A 20,516-nucleotide genomic window follows, 5' to 3' on the forward strand; every position below is an offset into this window, starting at 1 on the left:
TTTTGTATAACCATGAGGGGCTCCTTCCATTTCCATGCAATTTCCCTTCTCTCTCCCTTTCCCTCCCACCTCTCATCCCTGTTTAATGTTAATCTTCTTCTCATGTTCTTCCTCCCTAGTCTGTTCTTAGTTACTCTCCTTATATCAAAGAAGACATTTGGCATTTGTTTTTTAGGGATTGGCTAGCTTCACTTAGCATAATCTGCTCTAATGCCATCCATTTCCCTGCAAATTCTATGATTTTGTCATTTTTTAATGCAGAGTAATACTCCATTGTGTATAAATGCCACATTTTTTAAATCCATTCGTCTATTGAAGGGCATCTAGGTTGGTTCCACAGTCTTGCTATTAATAAACTTTCTCATTTCCCTCTACTTGGCTTTAATTTTCCCAGTAGCCCTTCGGGGTTTTCCCTGGAGTTCCCATCAATGTCTCAAAATTTTGAATCTTTGCTTACATCAAAAATGGTGCAGGGCCACCTCAACCTGAAAGAACCTCTTCTGTGTGGAATCTGAATGGGTAATATTCCCCGTCCTCTGAGATGGCCCTGACTACCAGAGCACAGGTGAGACCAATGACTTTCCAATTTGGTCTTTTTACATCAAGCATTGCTCCAGCAAATCCCCTGTACCTGAATGAAATGGGATGGATCAGGAAGGGTTTAAGCTTAAAGAGATGGGTTTATTCAAAGAATACAAAGTATGATTTATACCTTTCATTCCTAAATTCCTTCCACAGGAATCTGGTTTTAAATTCTTATAACTACACTTTATTTCTGACCCAAGGAGGTCTCAGAAATTATATTCATCTGGGTAGTGGACTCAAATTCAAAAGATTTTATACCAAATTTTAAAAAAATCAATGAATAGTTATCCTGGTTAGAATTCTCTGAACACTGCCATTGTGTATTAACAATGCCAAATATGCAAAGTGAATTCTAAACCACTAAACACATATATGAGATGCCTTCCTTTGTGAACCAGTGATCAGAACACAGACCTGTTAGGTCAAGCTAGTGTTACTAGAGAACAGGTCAAGTTACTTGACCTGTTCAATTTTGATTTTGAAGAAAATTCTCAGCTCAGTGCACCAGATTTGCCCTGCTGTCAAACCCCTGACAGTACACCACCCCTGTCTAAACAAGTATCACAAGAAGAGTTGCATTCCATTCAAACGGTGAAAACTATTTTGTTCCTGTCTTCAGAAGGTGGTTCTGCGCTTACCCACACCTTGTGACAGATCTTCCCTAGACTAGACCCAAGTGATGTGTTTACAATTTTACAGAAAAGTGAACATAACAGAATGGAGCGGAGAAATAAAACATCATTTTGCTGCCTCTGGGAGAGGGTGGAGTATCCCTGATGGAAACGTGTGTTCATCTTTCTAAAAAATCTTTATAAGCTGTTCTTTTGACATGGGGCTTCTCTGCTGAAATTTAAGGGTCACACATTTTATTACAATCCATCCTCTCTCTCTAGGGAATAGGTTGAGGAAACATGTTGAGGCATATTTTGGTCTAGGATTAAGCTCTATGCATGCAGCTAGTAGACTCCTTATGCAAAAGATTCATAGCCTATAATGAAGTTATAGTTGGAATGAACCAACTCTTGAAAACATTTGTATTTTTAAATGCAATGCAATTATTTGTGAAATTATATTCCTTTTAATTTGGGGACTATTTTCAGGAACTATTGATATTTACTTAGAAGAAAAAAAAAATCCATTAAAAAATAAAGCACATAAATGAATTGAAAACAGGAAGTTTATCTGGGATACTCTTTCCTAAGCCAAGGAAGGCAAAACTGAAAGATTGCTACCATATAAATTTGATGCATAGGGCTATTAAACTTTTGTCTTATTTTTTAGATGTTATCTGTAATAATTGCTGTCCAAATCTACAAGACAAAGCAGAGCAGATTCTCAGAAGCCTGTTTTATTAAACATTTTATCCATTTTACTTTTAGGACAGGAAGTATTTTGGAAATATGAAAAATTAAGTGTCCTGGGTCATAATGAAAGGAGGAAGGAATTCTTTAGAGTTTTTCAATGTTTCAGTGTCTGTAGCAGATACCAAGTGCAATGGTTTGGCAGTATCTTCCAGAAAGTTGTGTTGGAAACTGAATTCCTAATGTGACAGCATTGGGAAGTGAGGCCTAAGAGGAGGGTTCAGCACATGGGGGCTCCTCTCTTGTGAATGCATTAAGGCCTCTTGTAAAAGGGCCTGAGGTTCTGAGTTTGATCCTTCTACTGGAGCTCTCCTGCCCTTTTACCTTCTGTGATAGGATGATGGGATGTGAAATCCAGATGTGGCTCCTTGATCTTGAGCTTTGTAGCCTCTAGAACTGTAAGAAATGCACCACCCAACCTGTGGCAGTCTGTTAAAACAGCACAAAATGGACTAAGACACTAGCATTTAATTATCCTGGGTAGAAAAGAAGAAAAGAGCTTCTTTTGACCAGAATGCATAGTAAGCCCAGGTTCTCTTCATCTGTCCCAGGGTGTTGTGAAGGCAGTCTCTTCTTTCACTTCCCATGATGCTGTGCTGCTTTTGGTTTGCTCCGCAGACCTTTAGGCAGCAACTTAAGAATCAAAGAACATATTTGTTCTTTCACAAAACTTTGTCACTCTTTTCTCCTCCTTATCTTCAAAAACACACACAGAGAACAGAAGTCTGAAGGAGAAGTACACCCAGAAAAAGGAAAAGGAAAAGGAGAGAGGAAGGGAAAAATACCAAAGTGGAGCATTCCCTATATGTTGGCTCTATTCATGATGCAATTGGAAACAGCAAAGTCGCAGACACAGAAGGGAATGCCCTTGATCTCAGAGGCTCCAGAGGCTGAGGCAGGAGGATCGAGAGTTCAAACCCAGCCTTAACAACTTAGCAAGACCCTAAGCAATTTAGAAAGAAAGAACTTGTCTCAAAATAAAAACTAAAAAAAAAAAAAAAAACTAAAAAAAAAAAAAAAAAAAAGACTGGGGTGTGTGACTCAGGGATTAACCCCCTGGGGTTCAGTCCTAGTACTAAAAACAACAACAACAACAACATCAACAACAAAATAGAAAAGAAATAGCCAAAGCCACCACACATTGCTGCTAACTGGAGACAACTGCTTTGTGCTCTTGGGTGTCTTGCACTCTCAGGTGTCTATGTACCTGTAGTTGTGTGAACCACGGAGGGAATATCTTTTCTTTGCTATTTCTTTTCTCTGTCAAATGGTAGCTTCATTTGCATATTACAGAGCAAATCTTGTACAGAAGTCTAAAGCTTTGGTCCCTCCCTGGGGCATGCATACTCCTGCCCACTCCTGAGACATGGTCAGAGACCTCCTCGATTCATGTGTCAATCATCTTCCAGACAGAGGCCATCAGAACCCAAGGCCATCTGGAAGTCTGCAGAGTGTTTCCATGATACTGGTTGGAACTCAGTGCATTCTTTCATACCTCAAAGATTTTACAGATGGATTTTTGTTAGTTTCCATGTTTTGAAAATTAATCTCAATTTTATCATCAAAGGTTTTATTTCCATGTGACAATGGATTGACCTTTTTCCTTTGTAATGGTCTGCTGCAGATTTAAACTCCTATTGAGGGGACATCTTTGGCACTAGTGACAAAGCAGATCTTGCCTCTGGATAGGAATTAAAAAAAAAAAAAAGAAAGCAAAAGAAATCATACCAGGGACATTTCTTCTTTCTTTTTTTTTATACTGTGTTCATTTTGCGTGTCATTAAATCAAACATTGCTCCTGGATTTCACATAACAATAGCTATGGTTACCTGCAATTATTCCTAGGAGGAGAATTTCTCAGTTCTTTCCTTGTCTCCCAAGAAAGGGCTCTAATAATACCTACTGCTCCATAAAGGGTCATGAAACAGAAACAAACAATGAACACATAGCCAGTTTTATCTCTTTCAGCTACAACACAGCTCCTTTGCCCCTGACTAGGGATTTTCTACCCCTCTCCCATACTGTACACATAGACCAGTGGTATATTATTAAGAATGCTTGAGAACAAAAGATTATTTAAATTTTCTGGATTATCAATAAGTAGCTGTTATCTTGCCTCAGCTGGAGCAAATGCTATTTGTTGTACCACCTAAACCCAGAGCTGGGTTTTTCTATTCATCAAGTGCATGTTCCACCTTATGGACAGAATATTCTGATTTAGGGTCACATGATGTGCTGAATGGCAACCATCTTGTGACCATAGTCTGAAGGACTTCTGCCTTCTCATGGTCTTCTGACTGAGTTAAGCTGTTCAGGACATCTAAGAATCATTTTACCCAAAGCCTTATTCAGTATTTTAGTTTTTATTCACAGCAGAAATCATTATGAATGGCCATGAATGGCCAAATTTAAAAATTTGGACCAATAATAAAACTATCATGTATTGAACTCCCTTAATGAAAGATTCACACATATATCACTCCATCCCCGAGAAAGCACCAAGGAACACACATCACTACTATCTTTGATAGGAAATGGAGACATATAGAGCTAGTTAAAGGGGCTTAGACAAGAGGTGTGACCAGTGAGAAGAACCCCATCAGATAAAGCAGAGAACCACTCTCTTTCCTTTACAAACTTCTGTCTCTTGAGCAACAGGCTGACAAGTGCAACTTACCCCTGATAAACCTCATAACCAGATTCTGCAGAGAAATCTGCTCACTCTTGTGTGTATTTTAGAAGAGATCAATTAAAGCAGAGGGAAATATCAGAGGTAATCTTTCTTAGGTAGCAACTCAATGGCTGTCAATGAATGGTTCTTAGCTTTGGTTAATTGGAAAATCTGATATTTTTAACACAAAAAATTCTCTTTGGATCCATAATTGATTTTTTGTGTATGACAGATTTCAGAGGGATGCTGAAGGAGATCTGGAGACTGAGCTGGCAGGTGCCCCAACAGGGCAGAGAGTGCTAACTCTAGTTAGAGTTGCCTCAGGTTTGAATCTCCACTCTCACACTTTTTCCTCCCAGATTGACTCTCATTCTTCTTATTTCTCAGATGGACATAATAATATTTGAGTGGAGAAAACATCTACTCATTGACGTACTTACATAGAGAAGATGATACTTATAAAGAGGTCAGCAAGTTCTTAACACAAAAGTAACTAACATAAGTTGGGAAGAAGATTCTGAGATAGAGATTTCCTGGGGGTGCTCTCAAGAATGACATATAGAAGGAGTGTGACGTCAGGAATAGCAGAAGAAGCAACTGAGCTGGGATATAGCTGCAACAGAGGCCTAAGGGATTCTGGGACCCCACAGTTTTATGAATTGAGACAAAATTCCTGGGTCTTTGCTATCTTACTGGAAATGCCCATCTGTTGTGGTAGTTCCTTGGGGAGGATCACCCAACTTGGGTAAATTGAGTAAGATGGCTTCTAGAGGTGACAGCAATTGCTGTGAATGAACTCAGCTGCTAACCTGTAGCAAGCTCTGATCCTGGAAGATGAAAGTGTCTCCATCCTGAGACTTGATCTGGCAGCACATGCCATCATCCCTTCCTGTAAATACTTTATAGATCCTAAGAGGTATCATTATTATGGTTCATTATCTATTGATTTGTTTCATTAGAATGACCAACAGACATTCTCCTAGCCACTGTCCCCCTTGAGTCACTGTAGCACAGGAAACACAATCATCTCCTTGTGGAATGATAAATGACCTCATCCAGTCTTGGATATTTTGAACTATAACGTTTCCCTACATATTTTCTAATCTATCAAAACCTCTTGCAAAATGGTACAACCTGACCTGGGTGTTCTGGGTCATCACTTTTTTTGTTATCATTGTTCTGGGCACGGTGCCTTTACTAATGAAATTTAAGACTGGGGCGCTTCATCTTGCTGTTCAGCTTGGCATCAACAAAGGGCCTTAAATCTTTTTTTTTTTTTTTTAATGTATTTGAATTAATGTGCAGTTCACTGTTTTCTGGAGATGATGGAGCTACAGGTTTTTTTCTATTATATTTCATTTAGTTAGTTCCTAAACATTCACATCTTGTGCTTCTTCTTTTTTAACCTGTTGGCACCTGTGTCTTTGCGGGGGGTCAGGTCACCTTCCCCAGGTGTGTATCGTGCATCATGGTCCCTCCTTCTTCCAGGGGCCTTATGACACCTCCCTGTGCTTCTTAGCAGATTCTGCAACTGTCAGCTCCTGCATTTCCCCTCACTCATGCAGCACATTTTTGCTAAGTGCTTCATATACGCCAGGAACTTGTCTATTTTATTACTGTGCAATTAAAATTCAGCTTTCTTACTACCTGTGTTTAGACTTACACTGATTCATAAATCAATCCTCTTTTGATGCAGAGCCAATCTAGTTGTGAGTCTATCTCCATGAAGTACAATTCCATGTACATTTATTCCACATTGCTCAAAACCCCATGTATGGTGCACAGTAGGGCTACCTGCCCAGGCACGGGGTCCACTGGAAGATGGCTACCTATGTATTCTTTTCTAGTTCCCTCTGGCATACAAACCATAGATATTGAGACTGACCTTTCAGCATCTTTTGGAACAATTTTACAGAGTAATTTTATATTGGCAAATTTTATGTCAAATAAAAAAAATTGGCTTGCATTTGTATGCTTCTGAAATTTCATTTTCTTCTAATTCATTTTTATTGTATTTAACAAAATTATCAGATCAGAAAAAAACTTGAAACAACCAAATAATCAGGCAAAATCTGAACTTGTCCTTGACCATGTACCTTGAGAATAACCAATCCAGAGCCACAATCTCTCCATCTCAGTAAGGAAGTCATCTTGTTTTAAATGATCTTGGATATTTTGTATTTGCCACTTTATGTTATTTGAAGCTCTTTTTTAAAAGGATATTTTACAAAATAAATACTGGTTGAGGCTTTTCACCACAGGGCATCAGAGTCACCGTGAGCATTTAGATGTTCTCAGATATTGAGATTCATGGTCTAGGCCTGGGGTTTTTCTATTTTTATAGGACTTTGTCTATTTGCCCTCTCTCTTTAGTGCTAATCCACTGGCAGGTATTACTTAAATAGTTCAAGTGAGAGAATGAATGTATGGAATGAAGCTCAAAGTAAATTCAGTGTGTGTGTGTTTGTGTCTGTGTGTGTACAAAGAAGGCTGACCTGGCACCCAGGCTTAGATAACATTTGCTCCATGTTCTATTTCCTTCTGTTCCATTTCGATTCTTCAACAACAACAACAACAACAAAATAGTGGACACTATCCACAAACTAGTCCTTATCTCAGGTTCTGTGTATGTTTCCTATGAAGTGAGCTGTGGCCATAAATGTTCACATGTAAAGCCCTGACTTCACACATGTAAACATCTACATGTTATATACATGTTTATGTGTGAAGCACTGCAAAATCTGCTCATCCCATTTGCACCTTCTGCAGAGTCTGATTGCCAATGCGCGTTCCTTTCAATGTGCTCCTTTCATCTGCCTTCTCATATGTGCCCTGATGGCACGCCTGGGGTGTGGCAACTTTCTAACACTTTTCACATTGGAACCGAAAGGCTGTGGGTTTCTGCATATTATAATGAATGCATTAACTGAAAAAGAGTCACTTTCAAAATGTTCAGCACTTACATTAGTGGATTTCAACAAAATTACCATGGAGTTTATCATATCTTTTAATTTTGGTGATTGAAATCCATCAGAAGTTATTTTTACTAATGAAATGACATTTCTGGTGATTTTTTTTTTTTTTTTTTAACTCAAGGATCCTCAACCACTGCGCGATATCCCAGAAAGGGTCTCACTGAGTTGCTTAGCACTTTGTTTTTGCTGAGGCTGGCTTTGAACTTGCAATCATCTTGCCTCAGCTTCCAGAGCTGCTGAGATTATAGGTATGTGCCACTGCACCCGGCTTCTGGTGATATTTTGAATAATATATTCAAAAACCAGTTTCACTTAACATGCTGAATGTATACAATTATATAATATGGGTTTTTTCCTTAAATTATGGATATTCCTGTTGCATTTCTGTTTTAATCTTGCTTACAACATGATACCGAAATCTGAACTACAATAGGGAATGACAGTGAACACTCTGGATAACTATAAGACCCAGTACTGTTTTACAGTTTATTTGTTTGCTTTCAATGAGATTTCATGTCTTTATTAAAGCAACTGATTATTCTAAGGAAGAGATAATGTGGATAAATGTTTTAAAAAAATGTTGGAGTTCCCTTTCCTGTAAATGATGGCCTTTATAGTCAGGAGATGCATCTAGCCAGAAGATGATGGTGATGAGACCAGGAATGGTTCTCTCCGGAAGGAGGAGCACTTTATCCCTGGTGTTATGCACTACTGCCAGCACACAGTGGAATAAGAATAGATTTACTTTCAGCTGGCTTGCATATTGTCTTTAAGCCTCTGAGACAACACACCACTTATTGCCTGTACCCAGGACATCCTGTTCCCTTGTCTCTGTGTGCCCTTGATCTGCCATTGGGATCCTGACATTTTGGTCTTAAAAATATAAGAAAGAAATTAGTTACAAACTTTTGATGCTTGTTGGCAGCTTTATAAACTAGGAAAAAAAAAAAAACACAAAAACATAAGGTTGCCCTTAACTTTGCATTCTGTGTCAGATCTTGGCTAGGGTTAAAAGGTTCAAGAAAATTTTATTTCTTTCCCTTATTGTGTTAGGGTGAGGAGATCATATTTTTAGCTCTCTTTCTAATGATCAACTAAATGTGACATGTTTATTCACAGAATTCCCTGCCTCTGAACTTATTTAAAATAAGTTTTAATTCTTTGTTTTAATATCATCTTTGTAGGATTTCATGTCTTTATTAGTCCTGCCTGAGTGTTGAAGGATAATATAAATGATAAATAGAAGACTGAAAAAAGATTTGGTTAATAAATATTCAATATGTGATTGTGGCTATGATTTTGTTTAAATACGTTAAAAGTTTATTTTGGGGAAAAAAAAAGTGGCTCTTTCCTGGTTTTAGGGCTTTTTTGCCCTGAGAAATAGCAAAATGACATAATCAGTAATTTAATCACAGCAATTTTTGTTGGTGACAAATTTAGACCTAAATAGCCCTTCCACTGCCGTCTGTTACTCTGTAGCAGCTACCATATTCTGGGGAGAGGATTTCGGAGCTGTGGAGCCAATACATTGTTGTCTGGTGCTCGGGGCTGGGCTGAGGATGGTTTCATTTTCTGCTGATCAGACCCCCTCCCTTCACCATGCATTTGCCTGCATTCCTGTGTCTTCTGGAAGAAGCTCCTGAGGACAGGCTTTGTGTCCATCTCCCCTGCCCTGAACACAGGGCTTTCCTCAGAGTGGCCACAGCAAATGCTTGCTTGTCAAATGAACCTGGGTGGTTCTTGTATAGTGAATCTGGATTTTAGGTCAGGTCTTTTTTTTTTTTTTTTCCAGTAAATTACGGTTATATTTTGAATTTGACTGAACATAATACAAACTTGAGGTCATGAGGTAGGAAAGCCACACTCTCCCCTCAAGGGAATACTTATCACCTGGAAACCAAGTAAAAAACAGAGGTAAACTTCCCAGAGAAAATGGGTTTGACTGTGTCAGATGGCAGAACATGAGACTGTATATCCCAGCTTCTGGGAAATGTCCTAAGCATGAAAAATTAATGGAAATAAAAGAATTTAAACCAGTCCAGAAGAATCGATCAAAGAAAATTAAAACGATCTGATTCCTAGGTGACTTTTTCATCTTAATTCCCCTTAGAATATATAAAGCTATTGATAGTTACAATGGAAAGGTCTATTTTTGCTTTTTTTTTTAAAGCCTAATTTACTATTTATTTATTTTTATATAGAGAGAAATGGGTTTGGAATCAAAGTAGAAAAGCTAAGGGCCAACTACTATTCCAAAATAATAAATCTTTCTATCAAATGGGATTTTTAAAAACTTATCCTTTATTTTTGTGTTGGGTCAAACTTGGGTTTTCTTGAAGCTCAAATTATACTAAGAAAAAGGCACAATCAGAGATAAACAAACCCACTTCCTCTGGAGACACAAAATAAATCATAAAGTAGTAGCTCATTCTAAACAGCACTCCTCATGCCCACTTGGTTCCTGGGACCATGTTTCTGAATCTTCCAGAATTTTCACTTTTGGTGGCATGTAGCTCAGTGCATAATGAAAGGGAAACTTCCAAAGAAACAAAGGAAGCATTTTTTTTTCTTTCATTGACAAGAAGAAAGCTGTCCAAAAGTTGCTTTGCCTTTATTCTTCATGAAAAGCAACACAAAACAAAACAGAATCAAAACAAAACAAAAAGCCCATGGGGAGATCTTGCATTTGATGTCCTGGAGCCAAACCTTAAGCCTCCCAATCACTCTTCCAGTAAATGGAAAAAAAAAAAAATTCTAAACTCGATTAAAAACAACAAAAAAGTCTAATAAAGCAGTCTGCATAATTGGTCTCTACTCATCAGATTGATCACAGCTTAGGGTTAGCGATGTGTATTTGATGTATGTGGCTTTCTTAAAAACAAGGAAATCCTGTACTGCTAAGAAATTTTTAGTTGCTGTAGTTCTAAGAAATCAAATAGCATTGCCTAAATAAATTTTGCATTACTTTAGTGAATACTAAGTTAAAAGAGAAAAATGCTTTCACATACAACAGGAACTTTAAATCTTATTTACCATTGAATTCTCATATTCTAAAATGTGGTCATTATTTTAAAGGAACTACTTAGAAGTTTTTGGTCCACAAATATATCTGTATCAGTGAATTTTTATTAAAACATATTTAAGCCATTACTGAGGACCAGTTTGCTAGCTAGAAGGATCAGCAGTAATGTAATGTGAGGAACAAAACTGAAACCTCTTAGACAGGAGGGATTTGTGCTTGGTAGCTCTTGACAATGTTCTTCCTTTGACAATGGCCATAGGAATAATCAAAGGAGTCATGTTCTCTCGTTTTCTGGTAAAATTAATTGAATTTTATCTTTCTTACCTAGTTACAGAAGTTACAATACTTTTTTTTTTCATTTTGATTTTTAAAATAGTTTCACTCAAGTTCTGATGTTTTCAGTTAACAGTCATACTGAGAGGTTTATCAAGTGTCAGCTCTGTGTTCACACAAAGCTGTAACCAGGATAATTACAAAAGTTAGCTAATAAGCTAACTTTTTACTCATGTAAATTACTTTCAATAGTGAGCCCACTTTGGAAAGATAAATCCTAGGGATCCTTTTAATCAACATCATATTTCTGAGTGTGAAACCCTTTCATTTTTTTTTTAATTTCGATTGTGATTTGCTTACTGAACTGAATGCTTGAGTAACTTTTCAGTCATTTCTGTTGATTTAATCAAACTTTTGTGGGAAGAGAATATGATGCCTAACATGGCTTTATTTTTTTCTAGAAAAGTATTCAAGAATCAAAAAAAAAAAAAAAAAAAAAAAAAAGAAAGAAAAGAAAAGAAAAAGTGCTACATGGGCAGCAGAACTAAGATTGTGGAGGGAAAAGATTTGAAGTCAAGGTAACAGAAAATAATGGGGTAACCTAAAAACGCTTAACATGAAAATTTCCAGGAAATGAAGAAAACAAAAGTAGTTGCAGTATAAAGAAAAGACAGTGGTGATATTTATCTGAAGGGAAGCTGGACCTGGGATTAGTCCTGCAGTGGTGGAGTACATTTTCAGATACTAACTAGTAGTTTCTGTCTCCATTCCTTTTTTTCTCTTTCCTCATCCGTCCTCAGGGGTACCAATGGCCGCCTCTGTGTTGAGGAGAGAAGCAGAAAGCAGAGAGGATTGGATGAAAGTCTCTGAATTAAACTCACCTAGTTGACTGTGTCAGGGCCCCAGGGGGAAGCCCAGGAGGGGCCTCTCAGAGAAACAGGAAGATGGAGGGAAGAGACTGGGCATGGTCCTTGTGGTTGTGACAGAGGGTCTTCCCCACGTAGGTTCTTGGCCAATAGACCACCCGGCCATGGCAGTGTATGCGTCTCTGAGCATTGCCTGTGAGTCCAGTGATTGTCTGTGTTCTAGCACCACAGAGAAAGGTCTTGCAAAGGTAAGATAACTAGGTCATTGTTCCTGGGCACATAATCCAATCAGCCTTTTCCAAACCAGCAAAGTGGAACTTTTATAAAGAATAATAATTATTCATCGACTGTTTTGACTTAAGGCATATTAAAAGATGCTTTATTTTTTTCCCTCACTTTTCATACCCTGACTTCCTTAGCTTTGGTTCTTCTTCCAAGCCTCATATCTTTTCTTAGAGGAGAACCACAAAGAGCCCCTGATGTAACACTTCAGGCACTTTTCATCTCTCATCTCATTTCTCTTTACAGCCTCCCAGGAGAAGAAGACCTTATAATTTATCAGAAAGGAGGCAGGTCAGCCCTCCTGAGGGGCTGTGGTGCTGCTGGAGATCGCAGAGACTCAGGATAGGGGCCTCATTGGGTACATCCAGGGGTGCACCTGCTGCAGGGCTGTGGCCTGAAGACATGGGTGATTCATTTGTAATAACAAATTATAATGGGGATGCTTTTACTTCTTGCCTCCTGGGGCTTGATTTGAATTTGTTTAAATAAACTCTGAAATTCATCTTGCAGCTTATCAGCCTGGTCCTTGAATTGGATCTCTGAGGAAATCCTCTATTTGCTCTCTGGCTCCTCTCATTACTCTCATTCTGTCCCTTACCATTTGGCTTTATCTGGACTCTTCCTCTTTCCCCATGTGGCCTTTGCCTAGTGGCTGCACCCACTTCTATGCATTGGACTGTTTCCTGGATCATTTATCCCAAGGCCACATCTGTTTCTGGAATGTTTAACTATTTCCTGACATCACCACTTGGGCATGTAACAGTTACTTTAAACCATACTTGCCTGGAAGAATACTAGACATCATCAGCTCTCCAGGTCTCTTTCCTGAATGTCCTCTCCCACGGTATAGGTAGATTGACACATGGATGAATGGACAGATGCTAGGATAGATGGAAAGACAAATGGATAGATAGAGAAGAGTAGATGGATGATAGGATGGTACGATGGTATGAATAAGGTTTGTCCTCTCTGAAACACATGTTGAAATTTAATATCTGTTATGAGATAATATGAGATAGAACTCAGTGGGACCTTCAAGAGATGACTAGGGCCCTGCCTTGTGAACAGATTACTCCATTCATGGGATTAGTGGGTTAATGCCTTCACAGGTCATCTCAAGAGTGGACCTGCTGGTACTGCCCGTTATCAGTGACTGTTCCCTCACATGTTGAAGTTTGAACATTAGAGAAGTTCTGTTCCCTCACATGTTGAAGTTTGAATATTAGAGAAGCATTAGGCAAGCATATAAAGCAGAGTTTATTTAAAAGGGGGCCACACAGACTTCTCCTGGGAGAGAGAAGGGGGTCATAGTTGGTATCCTCAGTATCCTAAGAAGTGAAGCCTTCTGCCCTTTTTATATGTCTTAGGCTTTCTTTGTTCTCCTGTCCCCTTCCCCTTATCTTTCTCCTTCTGCATACTTACTAGACCCAGGAAATGCTCAGTGGGATGGCCAAAAGGTGGGAACCAGGTGGGCTGAAGTGGGAAGGGCAGGATGGAGCAGCCCAGGACACTATATTAACAACTTTATAGCTCCCTGTGGGAAGCCGCAATTCCTGGGACAGTTTATTTTAGCAACAGATCCAAGCCTGGGCAAGTTCTTGATAAGGGTGGAGGAAGGGCTTTGAAGGAATTTCAGTCCCTCAGGGGGCGGTCTCCAACTTTCTAGACTCACTCAAATTGGCCTCCTTGACCTGACTCTAATTACCTATCTATATTGCCTGCCTGCCTAATTCTGGCTTCACTGCTATAAAAGCCAGGTTGGCTAGGCCTTTCTCCCTGTCTCCTGCCATGTGATGCTCTGAAACAGTGGAGAACTCTGCCAGTAAGAAGGCATTAGTTTACAGGAGTGGCCCCTTGACCTTGGACTGGAACCATGAACCTCAGTAAATCCTTCCTGTATAACTTACCCAGTCTGTGATATTGTATTATATGCAGCAGAAAGAAGATTAAGACCAGGTGATCAACCAATCACTCAATAGATGATAGACAGAGGTGTCTTGATTTCTTCTGATCTACACGTTCTGTTTAACATGCAGTCTTGCTGTGGCCTCTGTTCCATGATACCCGAGGCTCTCATCAAGTCAATAATGTGCTCTATTGCTAAATCCTATGTTCACGTCCCCAAATTTATTTAGCTTTAACTTTTAGGATTATTTAATTTCCTGTGGGACCCTTCATTATTTCCTGATTTTTTCTTCTGTTTTACTGACTACTGTGTCCTAGATGATTTTTCTGACTCTTCTTTATCCTCTCAAATTCTAAATATCAGAGAGAGAGAGAGAGAGAGAGAGAGAGAGAGAGAGAGAAGGGGGGGAGGAGAAAGAGTGATTTTAGATTCCCTTTTTCATGAAAGCTTTCTCCTTCCAGTGAAACTCATTCAGATATGTGACTCTGAAGACATATCTTTTTGCAAATGACTAATTGTTTGTGTTTCTAGCCAAGACTTCTCTCGTGAGCTTCAGACTTGTTTATGACTGCCTATTTGACATATCCGCCAAGATGTCTAATCTACTGTACAAGTTTAGTACAGACAGAAGAAAATTCTCAAGTAGAGTAAGTAGAAATAGAAATAAATGACAAGAATAACAGCATTCTGCTAGTCCTCCTGTCCTGGTGAGCAGCCCCAGTTGCTGAAACTTCAGATTTACAAACCGTTCTGGATTCCTCAATTTCCTTTATTTCATGCATGTGCTCCATTAAAACTTCCAACTGAGGGTCTGGGGTTGTGGCTCAGCGGTAGAGTGCTTGCCTCACATGTGTGAGGCTCTGGGTTTGATCCTCAGTACCACATAAAGATAAATAAATAAACTAAAGATATTGTGTCCAACTACAACTAAAAAATAAATATTAAAAAAATAAACTTCCAATTGCTTCCACCAAATGTGCCCACCTCTTTCCATATTTACTACCAATGTCTGAGTCCAAGACACTATAATCTTTCATTGAAACTGACCAAGTAGCTTCCAGAATTCTTACTTGGTCTCCAGATGCATCAACTCTTTCATTATTAATTTACCCAACCCATATTTGTTGCATGGCCATTATATTTTCAACATTATCCATGTGGCCCATGTACAACCTTGGGCAAAATAGAGTCCTAGCTCAGGAGGTGAGTGACAGCGCAAAGAAAAAAGGAGTAAACAAATAAGTAGATAACCACCTACTGTATACCATGCCTTGATAAGGATCCTGAACAGGAATATACTGGGAAAAGATGGCAGGGGGAGGTGGATGAAGCCACTGAAGGGTTTTTGATGATGAAATAAAAGAGAAGCACAGGGATGTGCCAAGGAAGATACGCAGGTGCTAGGGCCGTAACAATGGCCCCGCTATTGCATAGGCTTCAGATTTCCTTCCAACGGCTAAAGCACTGAATATTTTGAGCCAATAAGTTCTACTATCTGAAATATTTTGGAAAGATCTTTTGGCCGATGGGTAAGGGAGCACATCATCTATTGACCACTCCCACACACCATTCTTGTCCAGGATTCTCTCTACATCTGCTCTCCTAATCTGCTGAGAGGTCGCAGGGGCTTTCTCTTTCTCTCTGTATTCACCATGTGCACTGATTATTGGGCTTTTGCACATCTTCTCAGTTGCAGTGCTACCTGCCTTTATCTTCACCTCTTCCTGCTCTTCCTTCCTGCTCAGCACTCAGCTCAGTGCCTACCTCCTCATGTGGTAGGACTGTGTCACTCTCTCTGTATATCACTGTCATTTGCTTGTCCCTTTGTATTGAGAACTAACTTGATATTTTGTGACATTTCTATTCACTTTGTTAATGTTAATATTTCCTATTTTATCCTAATGAAATGAAAGTCCATAAATGCATATGGCATCTTATAGCTCCATTCCCAACACATGGCACAGTTACTGCCATGAATGAACTGGTCAATGACCTTTGTGTTTTGACTACTAGCCAGAAGAAAACATTCTTGTGTTGTAAAGAGGTGGATACAGTTTCTGTTCCTAGTTTTTAGAAGCTTATAATACAGTGCTAGAGACAGCAGGTACATGAATGGTTAGATAATAGGCAGATCTCTGTAAAGATAAGTAGGTAAACAGATTGAGGTGATATATAGCAATATAAAATCCATTCTAATTGATAGTTTATTTTAATTTCTACCACGATATTAAATCTTGGTTAGAGCTTGGCATAAAAATAACTATTTATTGACTATTTAGCAATAGTTAGATAAACATTTGTTGACTACTTAAATATGATGGTAATGAATGAATGAATGTAGCTTAAGTGTGAGGAAATACTTAAAGTTCATCAAGATGGTCTCTTATATCACATATACTCCACAGAAATGATATGTTTTAAACCCACAAAATAATGCATTTGATTTGAGGGAAAAATTTCTAGGTCACAAAGGTGCTTACACAGAAACAGAACTAGAACAATAGAAAACACCCACCGTTACCCAGAGGCCACTGAACATCATGGATAGTTGAGTCATTGCTGGTGGATGGATCACTACAGTAAGGGCTTGGAGAAACCCCAGAGAGCCCACAGAGGAGGCCACGTTTGATTGAAATTATCCCAAAGGTGTTGAAGAGAGAATTGAGAAATGACTCCATTAAAATGGTTCAGGGTTAGACTGAATCAGGACTGGATGGGGGGTGGGGGGTCATTATGACCTCTGAGTTTTTCAGAGTTCTTGTTCTTAGTCATGGATGCAAGGACATGAAGGCTGATGGAACTAAAGTTAGACACACACAAAACACCATGTCTGTATTGAAATCCCACAAGGACCCTCAAAGCGAGACTCCACTCCTCATTTGCCCTGTGCAAACTGAGGCTCTGAGGGGCACAGAGGCCAATTCAGGAGACTCATTGTCTACCAGAAAGAAAGCAAGCAGACTCCACCCACCCTGCCCTTCCCACCAAGGCTGCCCAGCCATCTAGAGAGAAGATGCCAATGTGATTGCTTAGGGAGAGACAAGAGCATGAAATCTTGTGAACAATTTAAGCTTTTCTGAGCCTGATGGTTTTGAGGTGGCTTTCAGTTGGGTGCTTCTAAACTTTTGCCTTTGGCAGGTTAGAAGGGAAGTAGGAGGAGAAGAGGGCAAAGGCTGGGTGGAGCTGAGGACAGAAAGGGCGTCAGACTAGAGCATCAGGACACCATGGTGAGTGCCCTTGACCTCCTAGGGAGGGGTCTCTGCTGCTCTGCTTTGTGGGCAGAGGTGCTTCTGCTTCCCCACCCCCACCTCCCTGTGGCTCCAGGTTGTGGCTTTTTACTGCACAAGCTCCTTCCTCAGAGGTTACCTTCCCTGTTCAGGGCTGTCCGTCTATCCCCTCCCTCTTGGACTGGACTGAACTTCCTGAGGCAGAGAGTGGTGTCCTGCTAGCTCCAATGCCTCAGTCCCGCGCTGCTGCGTGGTGGTTGTCTGTCCATGTTTCAGCAAGTTCACGGACTTGCTCCTGGCCCCCACTGTCTTCCTGTAGCTCTTCTAGACCTTCTTACTGACGGGGGAGAAAATTGATGTCCTGTGGATTTAGTGACCTAATGGCCTGTGATTTCTCCCCAGCATCTTTCTTCTTCCTAAACCTGCCTCTCTTAGGCAAGTGGGGTCCAAAGAGGTGATATGATTTAGCATTAGAGTCTCTCTCAAGGAGTCTGCAGAGATCAACTGTCACCCGGATCCTTTAGTCTTCTTCTAATGTTCTTTGTTTCTATTCTGTTTGTGGACACACTTAAACTAATATTTGAAAACATATGTAGTACAAATAAATAATAAGAAAACATTTGAAGTCACATAGCTCTGTGGCATCACTGTGTAATCTCTTTTAGGATTTGACTTTTTTATTTTCCCTCATAAACTGATGTTTTACCTGATGTAATGTTTTATACAGAATGTTATCCTGAAAATTTGGAATCCTATTCTTGTTGCAATTGTAGCACAAGCACATGCTATGCACTTTTAAAAAGAAACGAAATGTTAGAATTGACTCTTTAGCAATGCTGCACAGATACATTTTTTCGGGGGGTGGGGTGCTGGAGCAGTGGCCTGCACCACCTCATCATGCATCTTTAAAGGAAGTGGTTTTCTTAGAGTAACTTAAGCCAGGAAAAAAAAAAAAAAAGCTTGAAATAATTACCAGCATTTTTTTTTTTTTTTTCAGTAGAAAATGGAAACTGGAAAATTTTTATGACTTTCTTTCGGCAGTACTATCAGCTTCTTTGTATTATGAATTATATCAAACATCCAAGATAGAAAGTGCTATTACAGGAAACATATAAATTATCTATATTTAGCTCAAAAAATAGATTATTCTCACCCTAACCATAATCATCATTTACGATATACATTTTTTCATACATAGCTCATTTTAATAGTCAGGGTATCAGACCATAAACACCAGCCATTTTCTTTAATTACTATCCTATATTTTGAATGAGCTCCTATTAAGAAAAAGCTTTTAGCAAGCTAAAATATTTACAACCATTTGTTGAACTTAAACCATTAAGTGGGGAAATAATAACAGATTTAATTTTAGTTCTCAGGAAAGAAAACAATGAATGATCACACTCACTATGGCTAGAAATTGGCCAGTTGGGTTTTGGGGGCTAGAATTCCATTTCCTTCCAGCTTTTCTAATTGCAGTTTTTATTTTTCTGTAAGTGAACATTAGGCAGCAACACATGCTGGGATTTTGAGTTTGGATGGTGGATTTTGAGACTTTATTTATAGACCTCCTCCATTTGCATTGTGGATACAGAGCTGGAGAAGTGCTTTTCTCTAGTCTGGTTAATAGCCCTGATAGAGGCCAGGAAAGCAGCTCTCCAGCCAAAGGGAGCCCCCGGCTGTGTGCACCCTGAGTGGCCTACCCCTCACACAGGGCAGAACAAAAGGAAGGGAGGCCAGGGACACTCTCGGCCTGATTTATGCAAAAATAAAGGACTTTTTAGTGTTTCAAGGAGATTTTACATGGAAAATCAGAAGCAGCTAAATAAATCTTACAAACCACAGCAGAGGTTAGAAATTGCTCTTACTGGGTTACAGAGTCCTTTTAGTTCTCCTCTTCCGCCTCCAAGGTGGTGAACAGCTGGTGGAAACCCCTGTCAACTGACCCAAGGAGAGATGACGGTGATATATGTGTCAGGGGTGCCAGGCAGGCAAAGGCGGCAGACAGACGATAAAGCTACTATAGTATTTTATTGTCCCTATTCCCCAACCTTGGAGTTGGGAAAAATACCAGCACAGAGAAGGACATTTGCAGGAAGTCTTCAGAAACAGGATTTTCTGCCTCAAAGCCAACCTCTCTGCCCATCCCTGTGGAAATCCCCTTCAGACATTCAACAGCAGAAACAGTAGTTTTTTTCCATTTATCTTTGCATCCTAATTTATGATCAATTTCTATCTCTTTTGGACTCTAATATCAATATATTTGTTTTCCATGACATTGGGTTTCAGAATTAGTTGTGTTTAAAGGCAAAAATCTATGTAATACAAATAAAAACCTACCAAATCACTCCTTGGCGGTGAAGTCTGATACACTGTTGGAAAACCCATGTCCAGTCTGGCATTTGGCAATAAAATAAAATCAGGGAGATAACTAATCCACACTAGATTTGTCTTTTTTTTTTTTTTTAACTAATTCTTACTTTTTTGACTCAGAGGCTGAAGATTCATTTTCTACACATTCTAATTATACTCAATCATAATAACTGTGTTAGAAATAAGAAATTCTGATATAGAAAACATCAGAATTTCTTTGCTTTAAATTCTTAATTAAAATTTTGTTTCTAAAGCTGACTTTTGGGATTTTAGGGAGGGGAGTTGGTAGACTATTGCCGGATCTCTTAGAAATACTATAAAATAAGTATAATTTATTTCACATCAATAAGTATTAAGTGTCCTGAAGTATGCATAGGCATAGAATGCCAACAGACAATTGCAAAGTAATTGCAACCAGAAAATGTGCAGAAAATGGTTCAAACTTGCTGTGCAGTGAGTTCTGCAGAGAAATAGCACTAACAGAACATTCATATATAGACAAAGGAAATTATTGTAATAAATTGGCTCATGTTATAGAGGTTGCTGATTCCCAAGAAGTGCCATCTGCAAGCTGGAGGGCCCCTATTCCATCTCTGCCTTCAACTGATTTGATGTGGCCCACTCACATTGGAAAGGGTAATCTTACCCAGTCTACAACTCACATGTTATTGTCATTCTACAACAGCTCCACAGAAACACATGGAAAATTGTTTCGTCAATGATCTAGGCACATTGTGGCCCATTCAAGTTGGTTATAAAATTCAACACCACACTGCATGATCCCATAAATGAATCTCTTGTTCTAGTGAAACTCAATTTTTCTGCCACCCCAATGCTTTCCCATTTCTCTGTGTTGTTGCACATATTGTTTCTATTCAAGCCTCTTTATTTATAAAGCTTATTTATAATGTTCAAGTTTCAACTCTTTCAATGTTTCTAACCCTCTCCCTTTTCTTTGTCACCATAGCACTTCAT

This window comes from Callospermophilus lateralis, chromosome 13 (assembly GCF_048772815.1).
Source record: "Callospermophilus lateralis isolate mCalLat2 chromosome 13, mCalLat2.hap1, whole genome shotgun sequence".
NCBI lineage: Eukaryota > Metazoa > Chordata > Mammalia > Rodentia > Sciuridae > Callospermophilus > Callospermophilus lateralis.